This window comes from Canis lupus, unplaced genomic scaffold (assembly GCF_011100685.1).
Source record: "Canis lupus familiaris isolate Mischka breed German Shepherd unplaced genomic scaffold, alternate assembly UU_Cfam_GSD_1.0 chrUn_S1883H2082, whole genome shotgun sequence".
Classification (NCBI taxonomy): domain Eukaryota; kingdom Metazoa; phylum Chordata; class Mammalia; order Carnivora; family Canidae; genus Canis; species Canis lupus.
This window is the reverse complement of record NW_023330746.1, coordinates 92,125-101,955: the sequence shown is the minus strand read 5'-3', so window position 1 is coordinate 101,955 and position 9,831 is coordinate 92,125.

The window sequence follows — 9,831 nt, the reverse complement described above, 5'->3', positions numbered from 1 at the left end:
TAAGTAAACACTCTCAGAAAAATGTGATACATATAATTTCCTACTCCAAGGCTTAACCCATTTCTTAGTTGCTATAGCACTGAAACAGAGAAGAGATGTCACGTAGGGAAATTAAATAATCTCAGAGGATCACTCTACTCCAGAATCCAGGGTCTCATTTTCTAGAACATTTATTATATCATTACACCCAGAGCTACCTGGATTTTCTATGCTAATTCACTGTAAACAAAATTTACAAGGAATCGGCCTATGCTATAATAAAGATAAATAAAACTGGCCCGGGTATTTTTTCTTATGCCAATGTTAATCTGGAAAATCAATTCAATTAAATAACTGTTGAATAGCAGGCACTGTTTTTGAAAAAGGCAATTATGGTTCTCACTTTATACAATTTTCAGTCTATTGGTGCAGCCAAAGTAATATTCTCAGAAAGCCCATCAACAAGGAAATGGCTAAATAACATATGGTATGTCCAAATTATGAAATACTTTGCAGTCACTATAAAGATAATTATAAAGAGCCATACTTGTCAGGCTGAGCACACATTATGTGGCAATACTACTATATGCCACCTGGAGAGCTAAGGTTAGGGCCGGAGGTACAGTTTTGGTTCTTAGAATACATTTGCACGGTTTGACAAGGACTTTTTAAAAAAGATTTTATTTTTTTAAAGATTTTATTCATTTATTCATAGAGACACACAGAGAGAGAGAGAGAGAGAGAGAGGCAGAGACACAGGCAGACGGAGAAGCAGGCTCCATGCAGGAAGCTCGACGCGGGACTCGATTCCGCGTCTCCAGGACCACGCCCTGGACCGAAGGCGGCGCTAAACCGCTGAGCCACCCGGGCTCCCCAAAGATTTTATTTATTAATTTATTTATTTGAGAAAGAGAGAAAGAGAGAGATCAAAAGCGGTGGAGGGGGGAGTGGCAGAGGGAGAGGGAAAAGCAGGCTCCTCACTAAGCAGGGAGCCCAATGCAGGGCTCTATCCCAGAACCCCAGGATCATGACCTGAGCCAAAGGTAGACACTGAAGCCACCCAGGCACCCCACTTTTTTCTATGCGTATATAAAAATATATATTCTTAGTGTCTTGAATATTTACTCACCATTATGTTTGAGCCATCTATGCTCTTTGGTACACCTAGGATTCATTTTTATTAGTTCATTACACTGCATAACTACTGCATAACTTATTTTCCAATTACGATATTGACGGACATTTGGCTTGTTTTCCATGTCTGGCTATTATAGACAGTGCTGTTAAACACATCCTTGCCCATGTATCTTGCTGGATATATATTCCTAGTTCTTTCCGGTAGCGGTTCTCAAGCTTTAATATACACCAAAATCACCAGGAGGGTTTGTTAAAACACAGACTGCTGGGCTCTCCCCCTAGTATTGCTGATTGAGTAAGTTTGGAGTGGATCTTAGGAATTTGGCATTTCTAAGGAGTTTCCAGGTGCTGCTGATGCTGCTGTTGGACCAAGGACGGCACATTAAGAATCCCTGCTCTAGGGCAGCCCCTGTGGCTCAGCGGTTTAGCGCCGCCTACAGCCCAGGGCGTGATCCTTGGAGACCCGGGATCGGTGAATGGCATTTCTTCCTGCCTCTTTTTCACACCAACGTGTGGTATTGTCAGGCTGTTTCATTTTAGCCAATCGGGTATATGTGGTAACGGTATTCCATTGCTTCACTTAAATTTCTCTGGTTACTAATAATTACTAACTTGTGAACACACTTTCATGAGTTAATTGGGCATTTTGTTTTTAAACATAATACTGTATTCTAGCTGCTAATATTTTGTTTAGGATTTTTGTTACCTATTTTCATGAGTGAGGCCATCCTATAATTTTTCTCTCTTGTTCTGTCTTTGTCAGGCTTTTGGTATGAGGGTTGTGCTAGACTCCTGAGTTGGGGAATGTTGTTTTGTCTTTTTCTGTAATGCCCTGAAAAAGTTTGCATCAGACTGGAACTACTTGATCCTTCAACATTTGCTATAATTTGTCGGCAAAGCCATACAGGCCTGGAGGTTTCTTTGAGTGAAGTTGTTTTTTTTTTTTTAAGATTTATTTATTTATTCATTCAGAGAGAGCAAGAGAGAGGCAGAGACACAGGCAGAGGGAGAAGCAGGCTCCACGCAGGGAGCCCGACGTGGGACTCGATCCCGGTCTCCAGGATCACATCCCGGGCTGCAGGCGGCGCCAAACCGCTGCGCCACCGGGGCTGCCCTTTGAGTGAAGATTTTTGACTAAAGATTTCATTTCCTTGCAGGTTACAATGCTATTGAGAATGTGTAAATTTTTTGAATCATCTTTGGTGTGTTATATTTTTTAGTGATTTTTCTTTTTTTTAAGATTTGTTTATTTATAAAGACACACAGAGAGAGAGAGAGGCAGAGCGACATAGGCAGAGGGAGAAGCAGGCTCCCTGCAAGAAGCCTGATGCAGAACTCCATCCCAGATCCCAGGATCAGGACCTGAGCACAAGGCAGAAGCTCAACCACTCACTGATCCACCCAGGCGTCCCTCTAGTAAGCTTTCTATTTAATCTACACTTTCAAATGTATTGACATAAAGTTATTCAAGCACAGTTCTGTCTCCTTGGTTTTATGATATTGGTTATTTGTGTCTTCTTGCTAAAGATATGTCAGTCTTAATTCTTTCAAAGGACCAATTTTCTGTATGTTTGCTTTCTACTTCAAGAATTTCTCTGTCTTTATTATTGCCTTACTTCTACTTTCGTTTTTGCCCCAGTTTTATTGGGACAGTTCTACTTCCTTTGGATTTATCTTGCTGTTTCGTTCCCCTAATTTCTTGAGATAAATGCCTAGATCATTCACTTTTAATCCCTTTTCCCTAACATATGCATTTGAGAGTATAAATTTTCTCCTAAGTACTACTTTAGCTTCATTCCACAAGTTATGATATGTAAAAATTTTATCATTCTCTTTCAACTGTTTTCTAATTTCCGTGATGATTTCTCCTTTAATCCATGGGTTATTTGGTAGTTCATTTTAAGTTTCTAAGCACAGGGGGATTTTCTAGTTATCTAACAAAGTTGCACTGTGGCCAGAATGTAGACTTTAATTTCACTCCCTTGAAATATTCTAAGACTTTATTCCCACTTCATGGTCAGTTAAAAAAATTATTTGCTTAAAAATACAATGTATTCGGCAGGTGTTAAAAATAGTCTCTTCAAGGACACCTCAGTCGGTTAAGCACTGGAATCTTGATTTCTGCTCAGGTCAAGATCTCAGGGTCCTGGGATGGAGGGCCACATCGTGCTCCACCCTCAGCAGGGAGTCTACTTGGGATTCTCTCTCTCTCTCTCTCTCCCTCTGCCCTCCCCTTGCACTCTCTCTCTCTCAAATAAACAAATCTTTAAAAGAAGTTTCTCCAGAGTTTTCCTTTGGTGGCGGGGGTGGGGGGAGCGTCTCTATGACCATTTGGTCAATTCTGTTCATCTCAGTGTTTTCAAGTCTATATTATTCCTTAACTTTTGTCTGCTTTTTTCCCACTAGTTACTAAGACAAGTATGTAAAATCTTTCATAATGATCGTGGGTGTATTTCCCCTTTGAACACGGAGGAGTTTTGCTTTATGTATTTTTAAGTGTTATTTAAAAACATTATTTATTCCTGGTGAATTAAATCTTGTATCACTATGAAGACCCTCTTTAACAATACTTTTAGCCTTTACTTCTTTTGTCTGATACTAATATTGCTATAGCAATATTCTCTTGACTGATACTTGCATAGTGTATCTTTTCCCTTTCTTTTACTTACAACTTTTCTATATCTTTTTGTTTTAATGTTGGATAAACAAAATCTAAATATATGCAATGTGCAAGAGACACATCTAAAACAAACAGATTTTATTGGAGCACTGATAGAGTAGGCAGTTAGGTAGACAGAAGCTGGAGGCAAGGATGGTGATAAATGGTTACACATTAGAAGCCTGAAGGGGGCACAGCATCTTGAAGTTGTGGCTTCCAGGACCCCTTGGCTAATAGACCAAGAGCCCCAGATGCAGGACGGGCCACTCTCCTCTCCCACCTCTGCTCCAGGGTAACCCCCAGACTCATTATAATGCATTCACGTTGTGTTTTAGCCCTACCCCCAATCCCAAGAGGGAAGGTTGCCCTGACGGTTCTGGGACAAACTTTGTAAAGTCAGAAACTAACCTCTCCCAACCTGTGGAAGGAGTCCCACAAAGGATTGGAAGCCTCCATTAGAGACCACCCCATACACACACACACATAAAAAGAAAAGACTCCTGTAACCTCGGGGCAGTTGCCACCACTGAGCCGGCCCACTCTCCCACCTTGAGGGTTTACTTCCTTAACAAACTGCTTTGTTCTTCCTACTTTCTTCTGTCTTCGTTTTTTAATTTTTTTTAAGTTTTTATTTTTTTAAAATTAAAAAAAAATTTTTTTTAAATTTAAATTCAAGTTAGTTAATATATAGTGTATTATTCATTTCAGGGTGGAGTTTAGTGATTCATCAGTTGCATACAACACCGAGCACTCATTACATCACAGGCCCATCACCCAGTTACCCACCTCCTTCCCAACTGTCTTTATTAGAGTATGGATCCTCGTGGAAATTGTTCATAGGAAACCCAACAACTGAGACCTCCATTCATACAACACAGACTCTCCCACCCTGAACATCATGTATTCCATTTGCAGTTCCATTACATGTTCCATTATATTTAATGTCATCACTAAAGCATGAGATTCAAAATTACCCTTTTACTTGGCACTTTCTGTTTCACCCTGTTTTATATTTCGTTTTTTTTTTCTCATTTCTTGCCTTTTTGTTAGATAACTAGGTATTTTTAATGAATTACTCAATTTTTTCCCTTTATTCATTGGAAGATAAACTCTGGTCTTGTTCTTTTAGTGCAAGGATTGACAAATTATGGCCTGTGGGTCAAACCTAACCTGATGCCTGTTTTTTGGTAAATAACAATGTATTCCAGCACAGCCACACTCATTTTGCACATTGTCTATGTCTACTTTGATGCTATGACAGTAGGTAGTTAGAGCAAACACCACAGGGGGTCTGCAATGACTAAAATATTTACTATCTAGCCCTTTACAGATAATTTGCAACCCCATTTTTAGTGGGTATCCTTTGAAATGCAATGTATATATATACATTTTTTCTTAACATACCAAATTCTTAAAACCTCCTCTTTATGGATGATAAATCAAGTCCCTCAAAATCTTTTTTTGTTTTTAAGATTTATAATTCATGAGAGACCCAGAGAAAGAGAGGCAGAGACATAGAGGGAGAAGCAGGCTCCCAACAGGGAGCCTGATGCAGGACTCGATCCCAGAACCCAAGGATCATGACCTGAGCCCAAGGCAGATGCTCAACCACTGAGTCACCCAGGTGTCCCCCTCGGAATATTTTAATTATATTTTCCCCTTCCCGCATAGACATTATTGTACTCAGGAATTTTATTTTCTTAATAAACTCTGTTTTGGAATCATTTTAGATTCACAGAAAAGTTGCAAAGATAGCGGTGAGTCCATGTATGCCCTTCACTCAGCTTCACCTAACGTTGCTGTAGAACGTTGGTACATTTGTTAATCTATGTGATAATTGGTACATTACTTTTAACTAAATGCCAAACTTCATCTCAGATTTCACAAATTTTTTTCACCAACAATCCCACTTTTTTTTTTTTCTAGGATCCAATCGAGGGTCCATGTTGGATTTAGTTGTCATGCCTCCTTATCTCCTCTGGTCTATGACAGTTTCTCAGTCTTTCCTTGTTTTCTCTGACCGTGACAGTTTTGAGTACTGGCAGGTTCTTAAATTTAGGTTTCTGTTTTCTGTATGCTTAGACTGAGGTTCTGTGTTTTGGGGGAAAAAAACCACAGAGGCGACATGCCCCTCTCATTACATCACATCAGGCAGGCAGTACTGAGATCAGCTGGGTGTTGCTAATCTTCATGACCTGGCTAAGGTTGTGCTGGCCAAGTTTCTCCTCCTGCATGGAGCTCTCTTTTTTTCTCTTTCTATTCTCAGTGCTTTGGCAGCAAGCCCCTAAGTGGAGCCTACATTGTGGCTGGAAGGAGTGAGAGGTGGAGTGGGGAGGGTAGGTGGGGGATGGGTTAAACTGGTGATGGGGATGAAGGAGTGCACTTGCTGTGATGAACACAGGGTGTTGTCTGGAAGTGCTGAATCACTATACTGTACACTGAAATGTAATGACACTAGATTACTGACAGGAATGAGAATGAATGAATGAATGAGTTTATTTTTTTAATTTTCTTTTTCATGAGAGACATAAAGAGGAGGCAGAGATGTAGAGAGGGAGAAGCAGGCTCCATGCAGGAAGCCTGATGTGGTCCGATTCCGGGACTCCAGGTATGCCTTGAGCCAAAGGCCAACGCTCAACCGCTGAGCCACCCAGGTGTCCCTACTGACAGAAATTTAAATAAAAACTGAAAAAAAGAAAAAGAATTGTGGCTCATTTGGCTAAAAGAGAAAAGACAAAGAGCACGGAAAATCGACCAACCAGAATGAAGCTGTAGAATGCAGTACACAGATTGTCCAGGGGGAGAGAGCAATCAAATCTGAGTTATATCATTTATGGTCACTAACCATAGATAACCATTCACACCACTATCATTAACACAAAATATTTTAAAAACGGAAGCCTGTGTGGCTCAGCACTTGAGCGGCTGCCTTTGCTCAGGGCATGATCCCTGGGTCCAGGATCAGTCCTGGTGGCTCCTCCGTGTTGGAGTCTGCTTTTCCTCTGCCTGTGTCTCTGCCTCTCTCTCTGTTCTCTCATAATAAATAGTAGGGAATCCCTGGGTGGCGCAGCGGTTTGGCGCCTGCCTTTGGCCCAGGGCATGATCCTGGAGACCCGGGATTGAATCCCCATCGGGCTCCCGGTGCATAGCTGCTTCTCCCTCTGCTGTGCCTCTGCGCCTCTCTCCTCTCTCTCTCTCTCTGTGACTACATAAATAAATAAATAAAATAAAAAATAAAATAAAATAAAAAAAAAAAAACAAAAACAAAACAATTTTTAAATCATCAATCTCTGCCCTGAAAACCATTCTCAATACTAAGCTTCCTAGGGCTAATTTTCCTTTCCTTCAAGTTCCAGCTCAAAGCACATCTGTTTGTAAACTTAAAAACGTTCTCAAATTTTATCAGTGTTGCCCAACAGCAATAGAAAGCCATACATGCAATTTTTTATCTTCAGGGTGCCTGAGTAGACTCAGGTGGTAAGCTCCAACTCTTCTTGATTTCAGCTCAGATCATGATCTTAGGGGTGTGAACCACAGGGTTGAGCCCTTTGTCCGGTTCCCCACACTCAGTGCAGAGTCTGCTTGAGATACTGTTTCTTCTTCTCCCTCTCTCTCTGCCCCTCCCCTGGCTCACACCTGTTCTCTCTAAATAAATACAATCTTTAAAAAACTTTTTTATTTTCTAGTAGCCACATTAAAAAGGGGAATCAGGGCAGCCTGAGTGGCTCAGCGGTTTTGGTGCCGCCTTCAGCCCCAGGCGAGGTCCTGGGGACCCGGGTCGGATCCTGTGTCGGGCTCCCTGCATGGAGCCTGCTTCTTCTTACCTGTGCCGCTCCCTCTCCTCCTCAATCTCTCCTCTCTCTGTGTGTGTCTCTAGTGAATAAATAAATAAAATCTTAAAAAAGGAGGGGGAGGGGATCAGGTAAAATTATTACATGTAATCAATATGAAAATATTGGGGGATCCCTGGGTGGCTCAGCTGTTTGGCCCCTGCCTTCAGCCCAGGGCGTGATCCTGGAGTCCGGATCGAGTCCACATCGGGCTCCCTGCGTGGAGCCTGCTTCTCCCTCTGCCTGTGTCTCTGCTCTCTCCTGTGTCTCTTATGAATGAATAAATAAAATCTTTAAAAAATAAAAAAATATGAAAATATTACGAATATTTACATTATTTTTTCACAGTAAGCTTTCAATCTGTGTGTATTTTAGGTTATAGTACAAGTCAGTTTGGACTAGTCATACTTTAAGTGTCCAATACCACATATGGGTAATGGCTACTATATTGGACAGTGCACGTCTAAGTCCTCAGTGATTACTCCCTTCTCTAAACCCTTACTTTAGCATATTTAGGGTTTCTAGCTTGTTTTACACTTACGAAGTAATTTCATCATATTTATCCAATCTTCCCAACACTACATTAAGATGATCTTCTTTTTATATTCCTAGTTCCTGAATACCCATCCTCCAAACTGCCTGGCATTATAGAAAACTCCATTTATTCTTCTGGCCAAGGGACAAGCTTTCTCTGATCAGCTATTTCACATTTCAGGGAATTTACATACATAAAGTACAAAAAAAATGAGGCACTATCCTACACTGAACATTCCATGGTTTTGATTGAATGTAGTTCCAGGGGACCCTGCGTGGCGCGGCGGTTTGGCGGCCTGCCTTTGGCCCAGGGCGCGATCCTGGAGACCCGGGATCGAATCCCACATCGGGCTCCCGGTGCATGGAGCCTGCTTCTCCCTCGGCCTATGTCTCGCCCCCTCTCTCTCTCTCTCTCTCTCTCTGTGACTATCATAAAAAAAAAAAAAAAAAAAAAAAATTGAATGTGTTCCAGCCCCTCCAGTGATGATAATCAAGATCAGAGCTCTATATACATACCACTTGTAGTGAATTTACAATATTAGGTTCCGGCAGCAATTTTAATCTCTTACCCATTCCCCAGGTACAGCCCATTTCATCATCTTGACTACTAGTATTTCTCTTCTTTCGGTGGTGTCCATCTTCCTCATCCGAGTCTTCTCCCAACATCTTCTTCTCCAACTCATTTGTGCTGCTTGCGCAATTCCTTCAGTTGCGTTACGGTCAGCTCGGATTCTGCCTCTCGGTCTTCCTCTGGTCCCTGATGAACCAAGCGAAAGAATTCTTTCAGAGTTCAGGAGTGTGGGAGTCACTTTCAGAATATGGCACGGGGACACGTGTCCGCAGAGGAGCCAGATTCCCCCACTTTGTCCTGGGGACGGGGAGGAACGACAAAGGTAAGCAACTCTGGAACCCAGGCGGTGCACTCCAGAGATTCCGCCTTACGTTGTTCTACTTACGAAGAAGAAAGAGCCGGGTGCTGCCTCCAAAGCGAAGAACGTGCGACGTGGACGCGATGATAGGTGCGGGGTGGGATGCGGGTTTTGTTAAGAAAAGTGCCGTGGGTGCTTCCCAGATCGTAAAGGTAGAAGCCCGGCCCTTGGCCGTCGCATTCCTTCGAGGCCGGCCGCCCTGGCTGCAGCACGGCGTGGTACCGGGACACCGAAGGGTGCTCCAGGCACACGTCGCAGCTAGACAGCCTCCCGAAGAGGCAGCAACTCGTCCCTTTCAAGCTGCGGGTGCCAAGGATGGTGCCGCCCTTGAGCGTCTCTAGGCTGTAGGGGGCCGAGGCGGGGCCGCCCCACGGCGGCTCCGGTAAGGGGGAGCCCGGGCCGGGCCGAGCTGAAGGAGCCGCTGAGGGGGGCGCGGCTGCTCCGTCGGGGGCTCCTGGTGTCCCCGCTGTCGGGCTGGACTGGCGGGACGTCGGGCTCCCCGGGGTCGGGTCTGGCAGCGCCGGCCTTTCCTTCTTTACCTCCTCAGGGTTCGCAGGACTGGTGGCCGGAGCTTTGCCCCGCACGACGGGGGCACCGGCAGGGTTGGTTTCTTGAAGTCATCACTGCGCTCTTGCGAAGCCAGCGACTCGGAGGAGAGGGACCATCAGCCATCCTCGGCGGGTGCACTCTCAAAATCTGTTCCTGGGAAACCTACCCCCGCAGTCTTAAGTTCCTTCTCTCCTCTCCCTCTCCGCCTCTCCGC